Source organism: Staurois parvus, unplaced genomic scaffold (assembly GCF_062004578.1).
Source record: "Staurois parvus isolate SC_StPar_1 unplaced genomic scaffold, SC_StPar_1.0 ptg000019l, whole genome shotgun sequence".
NCBI classification, from domain to species: Eukaryota; Metazoa; Chordata; class Amphibia; order Anura; family Ranidae; genus Staurois; species Staurois parvus.
In genome coordinates, this window is record NW_028317815.1 from 27,354,967 (window position 1) to 27,370,308 (window position 15,342).

Below are 15,342 nucleotides of genomic sequence, written 5' to 3' on the forward strand. Positions count from 1 at the left end.
TATCTCAGAGAAAAGAAGCTGTGAATAGTTCAGGAAGTTGTCCTCAGATTTTGGTTCCCTGGGCATCCTATACACCCCTATACCCTATCCAAGTTTAATCCCCTCAATTAAATAACAAAACTAACGCTAAAGGCCTGATTTCTGTCTATGGATGAAAGCTTGTGTGGAAAATGCTAACTAACTGGCTGTGCAGGACTATAGGGGGACCCAAATTCATCAGCAATCTCTAAGGGGGTAGTGCTACAATCCTATTGCCGGAAGTAGAAAACAACAGCTTTCCTGGCAAAGTCAACAAGTAATACAACTCAGAAAAACATAGAAATGCTATGTTAACAATAGGTAACAGGCAGACTGCATCCTTTACGTCATTTTTTTGCTCAGAAGTTCATTTTAACTCCTCTCTTTCACCCTTGTTCTGCTCTTCCATCCTGCTCCAGATCTTTCTGTTGCAGCTTATATCAATCCCATAAAAGCTGTTGTTAAATTTCTGACACCCAGCAATGGAAGTTTCAGAGAGACTCAATATGGAAAGGCATGGTACATTTTTTTAGTACAGTGTATTGGCTCAATAAAAGGCATAAACATGAGTCTTGTGATTACACCAGATTGACTTGTTAGTAAATTGTTTTTCAGTGAAGTTACATTAAACCGAAAAGTAATTTGTGGATTAATACATCCATAGAAAAATCCAGAATTCAAAACAATTATAGTTACACAAGTGCTCCTGTGGTATACTCATGTAGTACAATGCCTGAATATAGCTGACATATAATGAGTGATGATATAATGGTACTTTTCACACATCCTTTGAAGCAATGGCTGTGTAGAATTAAGCAATTTAGTTGCGTGGCTTTGATAATTAAATTTTTCTGAGGAATTATCCAACCTTCACACAAGTAAACCCTCACTTTATATTACAATATATGTTGATAGTTTAATGTTGTATGTGAGAGTAATCAGGAAAAATTTTCCTGTCATCTAATCAGTTCCCATCACTCAACATCATTCTACCTTCGTATAGAAACATATAACCTCTGCACCACATCAACATAACATCCCATCAGCAAGGTTTTCAGTAATTTGTCTTGATATCATCGTCCAAGCTTAAGTCAAAGCTACCTTGTGTCTCCAGTACATCAATGTGTGTTGAAATCTACATGTTTAGACCTGAATAGTCCTTTTATATATGCCTACTGAATGGAACCAATGAGTGTCATAGCACTACAAAACTATGTCCGTGAAGGTACAATAGTACTTTTCAACAGTCTTTTGTAGCTGTGATATGTTTCTTTTCCTCAGCAACTCTAGCTTCCTGCTATCCCTTTCACTGACAAAAACCCAAACTGAAGTCACTATTGTTTTATTTTTATAACGATTGGTAATAAGAAGAATTTAAACAAGACTATTCATTAGAGGTAAAATCTAAAGTATTCAGTATTTTCAATATATATAATTATTTTATACAGAAAGAATACATTTATGGAAATAGTTCTGTAAGCACACTGGTAGAATTACTTTGAACACAGATATTGTAGCCATTCTTGGAGCTATAGTGTTAATTAGGCGCAGGCTGAGTAACCCTTTTTTGTCACAGGGGTTTAGGATTAAAAAATAAAGTTCTATCATGAGTTTTTACTCCTATAAACCTACAGGGGTTGGACAAAAATAAGGAAACACTCCTTTTGGACTTGACGCAGGATTGTGACCCAGAATAAGAAAACAACTACTGCAAAAGTGACTGCAGATCTCAATCTCAGTCTTAATGGGACTGAGATGTTGTCATTTTCTCACCTGCAAATATGTAGTGTTTCTATTTTTGGCTGAGATGTCACTTTCTCACCTTCAAATCTTGTAGTGTTTCTATTTTTGTCTAACCCCTGTACTTATTCCAACTAATTTAAGAAAAATACCTACATAGAGGAAGGGGTACTAGCATCCCTGTTATATGCAATGAATACATTTGGGACTATTCTGATACCCTAAGTAGTCTGTGATTCCGTCCATCATTTAAACCCTTAGATTTATAAATAGAGTTTTAAACAAATACCAAATTCATAAAAAAGTACACAATTTCCATTATGAGCAATAAATGACCCCATCCAAAACCCATCTCAATCACAAACATAACAACAAATCACTATGCACTCAACATGGCATATTGGATTGCTAGGGTGGAGCAGTAATTTCTCAATGTGTTTTGTCAAGATCAATTCATTTCTCCAGGAAAATGTGGATGCAGATTGTCTGCAATGTAGCACACTATATTAGTGGCATAAACAAACACATCAATTGTATCTACTCACTTTATTTTAAAAAGCCAACATTAGATGTATATCCTTCTTATTCTGAGCTAAAGGCCTTGTAGAAAAACATTTCTATAATGCAAGCAATCTAGGTCATCTAGTAATGCTAACTTTTGAGGGAGAAGCCACAGATGACACAAGGTCACATTCCTGACCAAGCCTTGTACCAAAGCTGTTATGATACAATATATTGGAAAGTTGACCATTATTGTGCCTTCATCATTCACCTACTAAACACTGGGGGTAGAGGGGGATACTGTTCTGTCATATTCCATTAAAGCGTAAGTTAATCTTTTTGGAAAAAAATAATAAATGCACACTTTTTTGCAGGTAAAAAAATGTGCCTTTATTATTTTTTGTTTCTGGAGCCTCTAAAGCAGGAGTGTCAAACTGGCGGCCCTCCAGCTGTTGCGAGACTACAAGTCCCATCATTATTTTTTTTAGAGAAGAGTCATTCCAGTCCAATCCATTCCACCAAATATACAGTACATCCCCCAAAAATATATATTCTCATACTTAAAGGTTCATGTTGTAAATCCCCCAACCCCCCAAGGCTGTGCATACTTGAAGCCATCTCAGAGAAATAATAGGGGTTCGGGTAGAACTCTACCAAAGTGTCCTATTTTTTTCCTAGTTACCTCCAGTCTATGGGGGTTATTTACTAAAGCTGGAGTGGGCAAAATTTAGGAAACCCATCAGCTTCCTGGTTTTATTGTTGAAGCGTAATTTAACATGCTGAAATTAGAAGCTGATTGGCTGCCATACACAACTGCACCAGATTTTAAGTGCATCAGTTTTAACAAATATTCCCCTATGTGTTTACCTGGCACTAGATAATGGTGGAGATACATTCTAGTCAATATCACTATATTCCCGCTTTCTGCATAGTCAATATGTTGTTAACATACTGTCTTTCTGTTTTCTGCCATCTTCTTCTGGACATTCACTGTTCTTTCCTCTACATAATCTCTACCACTTATGCTTCCTTTTGCATAAACATGCATACTTAACAGTAACAATCATGTATGTTTATGCCATTATTATGCTGACTGCCAAGTTTTTAAACACAGACAGTATTCTTAACAGACAAAAGAGCACATTGATTAACAACTGTACTTTGTAAATACGCTATAATAAACTTGTATTGCAAAATATTACAATTTAACATACAGTACCTTTAAAGTGGCTGGTTGAAGATTACACAATTCTGAACTTTTTTATTTTTATTTAATGCAGTTCTAAATGGTGAAGTATATTTTGTCTATAAGAGATGGGCAGATTTACATTGTTCTTTGGGGAATTACAGTCTTCGGGGAATGTTGATAATCATATACCCTCACCTTCTAATGATTTCATCCAGATAGTTTCAATTTACTAAACTTGCCTAGACAGCCCAAAAAAGAATAGTAACATATGACAAAAATAAAGCATTACCATTAAATTGAGTTTGTAGCTTAAGGTATAATGTAATAACATTTTACATACAGCTGCTTCTAGTTGGTTATAGATCCTGAAAACCCCTCACAAACCTGATTCAAATTATAAAAACACTGAGACATTACTCCTGCCTACAGTTTTGCATATGAAAAACAGTTTCTGTGCATTATAATGAGATATTCAAGGAACATATTGAAAACATCACAAACAGTAAAATAAAAATGAAATAATGCAAAAAAACAAAAACATGATCATACTTCAAGGAAATTCATATTATTTGTGGCTATAATCAGTTGGATAAGTTTTATTTGCATTCAAGTGGCATATTATCTTTTATTCTTATTTATCATGTGCGTGGAACATCAATCTAATTTTTATGGCATTATGAACCTAATTAATCAAGCTGCCTCAGCACCTAATGTGTACTATAGTGAGATCTAAATCAATATAATATATGATAGTTAGGGATGTTTTTGATTCAGCTTTAGATATAGTATACCAGAATGGAATAGAAATTGCTGCTGTCCCCCACCACCCTCATGAGAACAGCCCACGTGGGATAAAACTTATTTTTTCCTCTGAACCATTGATCTTTCCAATGACAAGGTCCTGGCTGACATCACATCATACTGCTCATAAAGGCCATGGCCCTGCTCATTTCTATGTGTAAGCTGTACCCCAAGGAGCTTCTGGAGGCTGCCATAGGTACAGCTTACCCATAGAAAAATAGGACTGTGGTACAGAATGAAAAGAAGCCAGCCAGGACCCTGTCAGATGGATAATTACTAGAATATGGAAAAGGTGAGTGCTATTCCAACTGGGCTGCACTCGGGGAGTGAGGGATTTATTAAGGAAAAGCTTAAATTAAGGTGAAGTTGTACTTTAATCATTGCGTAATCTGCAGATTTAAACTCAAATTGCTTATGCATACTAAACTGTTTACAGAGAAGGATGAGCCAAATAGCTTATGCAGGAGACTGACAGAACACAGCATGCAAGATATGCTGTATTTAAAATACACAAAATTTTATGAATGGATGAAGATGGAAAGGGGGTAGTAAATTAAACTATTCTTCACTGAATGAGCACTGGAATTCAAATCAGCAGAGCTGAAAGATCAACTGACAGTAGTAATTGACCAGGGGTGGACTGACCATTTGGAAACTTGGGCACTGCCCGAGGGCCCGGGGTCAGTAGGGGGCCCCATGAGATGCACCTTTTTCATAGGATTTTTTGAGTTTGGGCAAGGACACAGGGGCCCCATGATCCCCTATTGCCCAGGAGCCCCATGAATTGTCAGTCCACCCCTGAATTGACATGAATTCAACAATAATTTTAGCATCCTTAGCAGCCATCTAGACAAGCGTTACCGGTAACTTAGCTGGACCTATCAAAATTAATTAGGATGGATCAACCCTATAAGCAAAGCATGATGCCCTGTTGGAGTCCCAGTATAGCCACATTGATGTGCACACTACCTGCCAGCAGTGCAGATTTCCATGCAGAAGAGTCCCATTTACACACAAGTAGCACGTATATCATCCTATGTCAACCACACCACTGTTTTGCCCACCAGCCCTTGACAGCAGTTTTCCTTCTATAGGATCTGGCAATGTGATTATTTTGTATAACACGCACAATGCACACTCCCCAAACACATTCTGCTACTCCTCCCAAGTATGGGAATGCCACATGTGTGTGACTTTTTCACAGCCTAGCCACACAGAGGGGCCCAAAATCCACGTAGCACCTTCAGTATGTTTTGAGGCATGCATTTCCTGACTACCTATCAAAATTTTGGAGGCCATTGAGCACCAGAAAACGACCACATTTTTTAAAACAAGCACCCCAAAGTATTTTCTTGGAAAATTCAGAATGAAAATTTAAATTATTTTTTAACTCAAAGTTGTAAATTTAATAGGATATTTCTCACATACTGTATGGGCATACTTAGAATTACAACCCAAAACACATGCTGCTACTCTTTTCCACATGTGCATTTTCAGTGTTTGGGCTGATTATATATTGGGCATTATATCTTGTGTATCACACAAGTTAACCTATTGTATCAGAACCAATGTACTGTAATAGTCACTTCTATATGAATAGAATAGTCACTTCTATATGAGTGGTCAGGCAATATAGCTTACTGTAGCATCACCTATAGCAGATCCTGTACCTATAAGCCAAACAAGCCTAGCCTACTGGTATGGATCTGCCCAAGGAACGCTATGTTTACTGGCCAGGAAATACAGGAGACTGTGGTTCCAAAGTGCGGGTGTCGACATAGCTGGGACTGGTGTCTTGCAGGAACATAGTCAGTCAGACATGCCGATGGTCAATTCAGACACAGTCAGAGACATCATCAGCAAACAAACAAAATATTGGTACAGGCAACAGGCAGAAACATGGTCAACAATCATGTGCCATGGTGCCTCATTACAGGGTGTGCATTACTTCCACTTTCATCTCTCTGAATTTACATGACATTACAGAGCAGCAAAGGAAGTTGGTACTGAAAGACTTTAATTTATCAGCTGCTGTAATTGTAGTTCTAAATGAGGATCAGATTGAGATATACTGTTGCCTCAGTAATTTAGGGTTTACATTTTTATTTAGGTTTTTAGGGTTATGCATGAAGGATAACATTTAAAGGAGAAGTTTGGGGATACTGAAAAAATAAACATACATACTCATTTTTATGCTGCAGCATTGCTATGATACCGCAGCTGTCCCCTCTCTAAGCCTGAGAACTGAGGGATCACATGACCGCTGATTACTCATCAATCAGTCAGCTTGGAGCAGAGAGCAGTGACTGTCAGTTATTGCTCTCCACTCTGCCCCTCCATTGCTCACTGGAGAACCAGGCTGGAGAGTGGGCAGGCAAATCCTACTTCAGCTCTCATATGCATACTGAGAGCTGCAGCCAGATGCCAATCAGGCAGCTGGGTGGATCCTAACAAAATGGTCATGATCCTTCCAAAACCTGGAGTAGTTCTTTGACGTCAGCCAACAGTGGGCTTTCCCCTGGGTCACAGTGCACTTCTGTAACTCTGTGGCTAAAAAGAAGCTTTGGCCATACTTTCCTTTTAAGGTTTAGGTTAGAAGTTAGTGAATTTCAAACATGCAGCAATTGTTGCATGGTTCCCTCTACTTCATTGCTTCTCTCTGTAGACAGTTCTCAGACATAGAAAAATAAATGAAACAAGGGCATCACTTGTTTTTTTTCAGACATTATTCTCCAATTCAGCCACTACATTGTGCTGAGCATGAAAAAAATTAATTTTAGAATTAATAGGAAAAAAAAATCCTTGGTGGATTGCTTTTCATAAGGTGGCATAGCACTTGCTGGCTGACATTCAGGAAGTGCTACTACTGCCTCCTGATGCCTGTTTTTTTGCTTTCAGAGAGTATGCATGCAGCTCTTAGAATTTCTTTAGGTGGACATCTAGTGGCCTTTAAAACCATGACTCAACTACCACTTTTCACCGTCCTCCCAGCCTGCAAGTTTGAAAGGGTCCTTAGAGCTCTGTGTGTTATAACCTGTCAATGCGCTTATGGCAACACATACTGTATGCAATGCACTGTAATTTTGTGTGCTGTCTTTTAAACATAGATCATGATCTATTTTTTGTGCTTTGAGGTGCACTAACGGCACATTCCAAATGAACTGGCTGCCTAAAACAATGCACTTCAACAGACATGTGTTGAAGCACACTGGGTTGTTAGGTAAATGGGCTCTTAGAGATAATGGGATGTTGGAACAGAGATCTCTCCCTTTCTTCTCCCCTGTCAGAAGTCAAGGCTTTTATGCTGCAACTAATTATGCTGATTGACATGTTTACAGAAAGAGATCATTAAAATACTTAGGAATAGGGTAGATCTCACCAGGTACAACATTTACAATAATATTAATATATATATATTCCTTTTTTATTGAATCTGAAGTTTGTCATTAAGGGTTAGGTTTTGAGGAAATATATTAATTAAATAGTAATAGTTTTAATGTTAGGTAAAGTGTTTAGTGTTAGTGGAAAGCTATGTGTTTAAGTCTCATTTGTGTGATTAGGCTATATTTAAGGGTTCAGGTTATGGGGGTTATGTTTTAGATTTAGTCTAAGATTTATGCTAAGAGGTGAAAGCCATTTATTCCTCTGTTTATTTGCTACCAAAACATAATTTATTGCTTTTACCAGAGGCCTGAGAGTTATTGTTGCTGTAGGCCTCTTGTCAGCCTCCAAGACCAGTTTTCTTCTCATCTTTGCATCAATTTTGGAGGGACGTCCAGTTCTTGGTAATGTCACTGTTGAGCCATATTTTTTCCACTTGATGATGACTGTCTTCACTGTGTTCCATGATATATCTAATGCCTTGGAAATTCTTTTGTACCCTTCTCCTGGCTGATACCTTTAACAATGAGATCCCGCTGATGCTTTGGAAGCTCTCTACGGACCATGGCTTTTGCTTTAGGATGCAACTAAGAAAATGTCTGGAAAGACCTACTAGAACAAGCTGAACTTTATTTGGGGTTAATCATAGGCACTATAAATGATGACAGGTGTGTACTGATTCCTATTTAACATGATTTTGAATTTGATTGCTTAATTCTGAACACAGCTACATCCCCAGTTATTAGAGGGTGTGTACACTTATGCAACCACATTATTTTAGTTTTTTATGTTTATTCCCCCCCTAAAAGATTTCAGTTTGTTTTTCAATTCAGTTGTACAGTTTATAGGTCACATTAAAGGTGGAAAAAGTTCTGAAATTATTTAACTTTGTCTCATTTTTTTTACATCACAGAAACCTGACATTTTAACAGGGGTATGTAGATTATTTCTATCCACTGTATTTACTCTTGAGGATAAGCATAAGAGACCAACAACAATCATAACTCATTCCCCTGCACATATATTCAGGCAATGGCTGTGCTCTTGGTGGTAACACAGTGATGCTTGTGCAATAGACTTGAAAGTAAGGATGAGCAGACAGCACATCTACAAACACAGTCAGAGTATTTTCCTTTCTCACCTGAAGGCAGGCCCATTGGCTTTTTCAGCATTAGAAAGATAAGCCTAAGTTGTTCTACTTCGACAATCATTTTGGTCCTTCTACCTTCATACATTTTTGCCATCAGTAAACACACTTCCAAAAAACATCAGGCACTTCTTTCTCTACTCTATAGAAGTCTGTTTTTTTACATGGCCAGCATGTTCTTCAGTAGTAAAGAAGTGATGTGCATGGAAAAAGCAGGCATATGAGCACAGGAGTTTGTTTATCCTGGCATGTGGCAGGTTGCGACTGTGTATGTGTACAGAACAAAATCAAGGAATTTTAGAGGTTTCTAAATAAAGAGCTGCACTGAGACATTTTGAGTATCTGTCCTCAGATAGCTCAAGCTGCAAGGAGACCCATGTTTGCACTCCAATGCCTTCTTGCCCCTCTGCCAAAACCATCAGAAGCAGCAATCCAACTATACTCAACGCTGACCATTTCATGAGTGAGAACATGAGCGATTTCTTCTTGCTGAGGGCTAGGGATGGTGTTGGACTAAAGTCACATCTAAAATGCTATAAAATCCCCCCAAAAAAACTGCCAATGAATCTATGGACTTTTGGCTATTCACACTGTTGACATACTTGTACTGTTATGCCCATTGTCAACCATTTTCACGAAGTGTATTAGCACAGTGGGTGGCATGGAAAGGCACATTAATTAAAACCAGACTATCTTTCTCAAGTGTGTAACTTAACTTAAAAAGTAAGGTTAATTAGAATTAAAGAGAACTAGAAAAACTGTGACTTTTTTCATGTGTAAGAAAAATTCTGATGACAACATCACGTATCAATATTTAAAACACTCTGAGCATGAAAATTGCCATGGAACATCTAATGCAAACAAAACAACAGCAAATTTCATCATGTAATTTTAATATCTTAAAATATAAAAGTGATCCGGCGCTAACATTCTATTTTGTTATTGCCAATGATTACTTTAACACATGCCCATAAGAGCTCATACCCCACAGATGTAAAGGTGTATGCAGTTGGATTTTGTTACTACACATAAAGATAAGCAAAAAAATCCAGTTAAAAATTTCCAGCACAGATTTCCTCAGGCAGAAATTTCACAGGTTTATTGTTGTTCTCTGAAAAACACTTTCTGCCCCCATGTCACTCATTACTAGGTAATTTATTAAAAATAAATATTTAAACAGCTCTGTATAGTAATTGGAATGCACTCTGCTTTTTGTTAAATTTGCTTAAAGTTAAATATTGCTGAATTGTGAACTGTCAGAAAATAATATTCTAAAAATTCACTTTCTAAAGTAAACAATATTAAGATTTAAAAAACTGAGTAGGTAATACAGTTATAAAACTACCTCCTAAAATATATATGGAGGAGTGGAACTTTAGTAAAAAAAAGTCTTGCTAGATCACCTCAGGCTGTCCCCTTTTGCAGTTATAACTGTGTTATAACTATGTAATTCAATAAAAAAATAACTGCCTACTGTTTAAAATCCAGTAATACACTGTCTCACCCTTCTATGCACATGCTCAGTTGTTCTCTATTTTTTAGTACTTCTGGAAATGAAGATTTGCTGCTGCTCAGGGGCACTGGGCTTCAGCAAAATGGCAGCCTCCAACAAGAAGATACAGGAACAATGCTCGCAGTTGATATCCCTGGAGGTGTCTGTAACATGGAACATGATTTTTCATTGCTGGAAGATTGGTCAAAAAATTGGAAATTGCAGTTAAATGTTTCTAAATGTAAAATAATGCACCTAGGCTAAAAGAATCCCTGAGAGAGTATAACATTGGGGATACAGTGATGACCAGCACTTTAGAGGAAAAGGACTTGGGGGTACTTATTTTAGGTGATTGCAAAATGAGCAAACAGTGTGGTCAAGCAGTGGGGAAAGTTAATAGAATTCTAGGATGCATCACTAGAGGGGTCACCAGCAGGAGGAAGGAGGTCCTGATTCCCCTATATAGTTCTTTACTTAGACCTCATTTAGAATATTGTGTCCAGTTCTGGAGACATCACTTACAAAAAGATATTGATAAGATAGAACGAGCCCAGAGATGGGTAACAAAAATGGTGAAAGGTCTGGGGGATAAAACATATCAAGAGAAACTTCAGGAACTTAACGTGTAGTCTGGAGGAAAGAAGGGAAACGGGAGACATGATTGAAACCTTTAAATACATCAAGGGGGTGAATAAGGTTTAGAGGGCAGTATTTTCAACACGAAACTAAAATCAACAAAGGGAAATGACCTTAAACTAACAGGAGGAAAGTTCAAAACTAATCTCAGAAAGTATTATTTTACTGAAAGAGTAGTTGATGCTTGGAATAAACTTCCAGCAGAGGTAGCGAGCCAGTCAACAGTAAATTATTATTATTATTATACAGTATTTATATAGCGGCAACAGTTCGCTCAGCGCTGTACATTACAATGGGGGACAATACATGAGACAGTACAATAACAATACAGTGCGATACACGAGGGGTTCGAGGGCCCTGCTCCTTGGCGCTTACAATCTAGGAGGGAGGGGATAGTGGTACGGGAGGAAAAGCTGTGGGGGATGGAGTGGTAGGAAGAGTGGAGGAGATCGACAGTTAGCAGAGGGTGGGGTAGGCTTCCCTGAAGAGGTGGGTTTTTAGGGTGCACCTAAAGGAGAGGAGAGTGGGTGATAGTCTGATGGATTGGGGTAGGGAGTTCCGAGGATGGGTGAAGCCCTGAAGAAGTCCTGGAGGCGGGCATGGGAGGAGGAGATCAGGGAACTAGAGAGACGGAGGTCTTGTGAAGAGCGGAGAGTGCGTTTTTGGGTGGTATTTGGATATTAGGTCTGTGATGTAGTTTGGGGCAGAATTATAGACAGCTTTGTACGTCAGTGTTAGCAGCTTGAATTTGATCTGTTGGGCAATCGGAAGCCAGTGGAGGGATTGGCAGAGGGGGGTGGTGGAAACTGAGTGGTTGGTAAGGTGGATGAGTCTGGCTGCCGTATTCAGGATAGACTGAAGTGGGGATAGCCTGTTGTGAGGCAGGCCAGTGAGGAGGGAGTTGCAGTAATTGAGCCATGATATGATGAGGGAGTGGATGAGCTGCTTAGTAGTTTCTGGGGTTAGGAATGGGCGTATTTTGGCGATGTTGCGGAGGTGGAGTCTGCATGAGTTTGTTAGCGATTGGACCTGGGGCTGGAAGGATAGATTGGAGTCTAGTATGACACCAAGTACTCTGGCTTGCGGGGTGGGCTTGATGGGGGCATGGTTGGACATGATGGAGAAGGCGGGGGGGGGGGGGGGTGCGTGGGCTGGGGGGAAGACTAGGAGCTCGGTTTTGGAGAGGTTCAGTTTAAGGAAGTGGAGCGACATCCAATCTGATATGTCGTTCAATAGGCTGGTGATTCGGGTGGAAATAGCTTCAAACATGATTGGGACAAGCATAGATCTATACTCAGACAAATAAAGTTAACAGAAAAGAAAAAACCCAAATAAAAAAAACAAAAAACCCCCCAAAATAACTAAAAACGAAAACAAAAATCACCCTTCCCCCCCAAAAAAAATGGGCAGACATGATGTACCACTCAGTCTTTTTCTGCCGCCACTTTTCTATTTTTCCAATTTTAAGGCATGACACATTTGGTATCTATTTACTCAGCGCAACCTCATCGTTTACGTTTTAGCAAGAAATTGGGTAAAATATTTTACTTGTTTACCATAACATTAACTTTAAAGTATGTTTTACTGAAAATTTGGGTTTGAATAGTTGAGCTAATATCGCGTAACATAAAAAAAATTGCAACTACTACTATTTTATTTTCCAGAGTCCCTGCTTTCAGAAAAGCTGGCAGAAAAAAGGAAAATATATTTTGTGTTAGAGGCAGGAGTCCAGAAAAAAGTTGGCTATGGAATGCCAACCTTTGCATTTCCAATGCTCACCCTCCCTTAACTTCCTTAGCCATTGCTTTTGATTGATAGTACTGAAGTGAAATGCCCAGCACTTTTAGGAATGGAACTGCATGCGGCATTCACCTCCTTCTCTTACAATAAGCCTCTGGTACTTGCTAACTGGTTATTTAGGTACCCAGCACCCTTAAAACTAATAACATATTCGGGCAAAATCTACTGTTCCTACTTTCCTCTTTTACAGCTTAATGTTTATAAAAAAACACTATGCAATGAATAAAGGATAACAATATTTTAGTAAAATTATTCTTAAAATCTGATCCCCTCTTTACCAGCAAGCCCCCCAGGTGTTCCACTTACATGTCTATGATTCACGGAGACCCACGTTGGTGGCTGGTGGGTGACACACACCCTTTTAATATAAAGTCTCTTGGTTGGTCCAGATATGCACAGTCGATTTCCCATTAATATCTATGAAAAGGCAAGGAAGTGTGCATCTTAAGCATATCTGTACTTAAAGTACAATGATCCTTTAAGTGAGCACTAGGTAAAACACCAAGTGAAAATTGAACTAAGAATAATCTCTGTGTTTGTTAATCAGAGACCTACACCTCCTTTTTGGGAAAGAAACACAATGGAAATGAGCCTTTTGGCAGGATTTAGTGTGTCTTTCACAAGAAAAAAAGAAACACCTCAATTTTATTAGGCAGTCTAGCCACCCAACAAATTATTGCCTTTTTAACAGACTAATTACCCACTGAATAAAAGCTGAGATTGCACTAAAATACATTAAGACTTTTAAGTGCTTAATATGTGTAGATAAATTTAACAGGATGAATCAATACTTCTGTTACTCCTGTGTGCTTTGGTAACTTGGGCAATGTTTAATGAATTATTCTATAGCAATTTATTGCTATGGTTACAGTTGATTAAATTTCTGAACCTTATGCTTAAAAGTATGAGTTTTTTAATGTGTGATTTTATGTTTGAGCCTGACTAACAGAAGACATTTCCTGTAAAAATGTCCAAGAAAATACTTTCTAGCAGCACCTGGGAAAAGAAGAGAGGGAGGTTTACAACAAATGAAAATTAGACGCACATGTAAGATGAGGTCTTATTTTACTTAATTGCAAAATACCTAAATAAACACCTATTTAAAAAAGGTTTCAAGTACTAGTGTTTGCAATTTATAAAATAAAGAAGGGAAAAGAAGAACAGGTACATTTTACTTTTTTTATTTTGGAGCATGTTACACACTTTTTGTGTAGATGGGAAATCAAATGACATCACATTACAAAAAACAGTGGGTAAGAAACCAGGTGAACCATTACAAGAGGTAATTGATTACAGATCATATTACTCATTATAATCATAACCTATGGGGTATCGCATAATCCTAAGACTAGGTGAGAGCCATTCAATGTGCTCAAATAAGTTCATAATGGATATGTGGAAGCAATCTGCACAGCCTTGATTTGCTCAGTCTTTTTGCAATGTGTGCTTACTGGCAGACCTTCTATCATTTCTGAGCTTTCTTGAAGTCAATGAGCATTTCCTATATAAATGTTTCAGAAGGCAGTTATAGCTTGTGTTTTTTTGTGAAGAAGAGGAAGGAATAGGTAGTGTACATATGCACATGATGAATCTAAAAAAACTGTGGCATTCTGCATTTAATACTGTCGCAATAGCCATTATAGTACTTGTCCATTTGCCAAATTGGCAAGAGTGGAGACTGATGTTTGTTGCTGTTTGTTGTCAACAGAGCTGGCATGTGTGAATTCTTCCTCTTACAAAATGTCACATATTTTAACACAGTGCCACAAATCATACACTGCTCAAAGAAAGTAAAGAGTAGAGCATCATGTCAATTAAACTCCTGGGATATTGAGCTGGTCAGCTAAGTAGCAGAGGGAGTTGTTAATCAGTTTCAGCTGCTTTGGTGTTAATGAAATTAACAACAGGTGCACTGGATGGGCAACAATGAGACGACCCCCAAAACAGGAATGGTTTTACAGGTGGAGGCCACTGACATTTTTTTATTTACTCATCTTTTCTGTTTTTCACTAGTTTTGCATTTTGCAAGGGTCAGTGTCACTACTGGTAGCATGAGGTGATACCTGGACCCTTCAGAGGTTGCACAGGCAGTCCAATTCCTCAAGGATGGCCCATTATTATTATTATACAGGATTTATATAGCACCAACAGTTTGCTCAGTGCTTTACAATATAACGGGAGAGAAGACAGCAACAGTACAGTTCAATACAAGAGGGACAGGAGGGCCCTGCTCCTCAGAGCTTACAATCTAGGATCAATACGTGCCATTGCCAGAAGGTTTGCTGTGTCTCCGAGCACAGTGTCAAGAGTATAGAGGAGATTCCAGGAGACAGGTAGTTACTCTAGGAGAGCTAGACAGGGCTATAGAAGGTCCTTAACCCATCAGCAGGACTGGTATCTCTGACCAAACAATCAGAAGCAGACTTCATGAGGGTGGCCTGAGGGCCTGGCATCCTCTAGTGGGCCCTGTGCTCATTGCCCGGCACCATAGAGCTCAATTGGCATTTACCATTGAACACCAGAATTGACAGGTCCGCCACTATTTACCCTATGATTTTCATAGATGAGAGCAGGCTCACCCTGAGAACATGTGACAGATGTGAAAGGTTTTGGAGAAAATGTGGAGAATGTTATCCT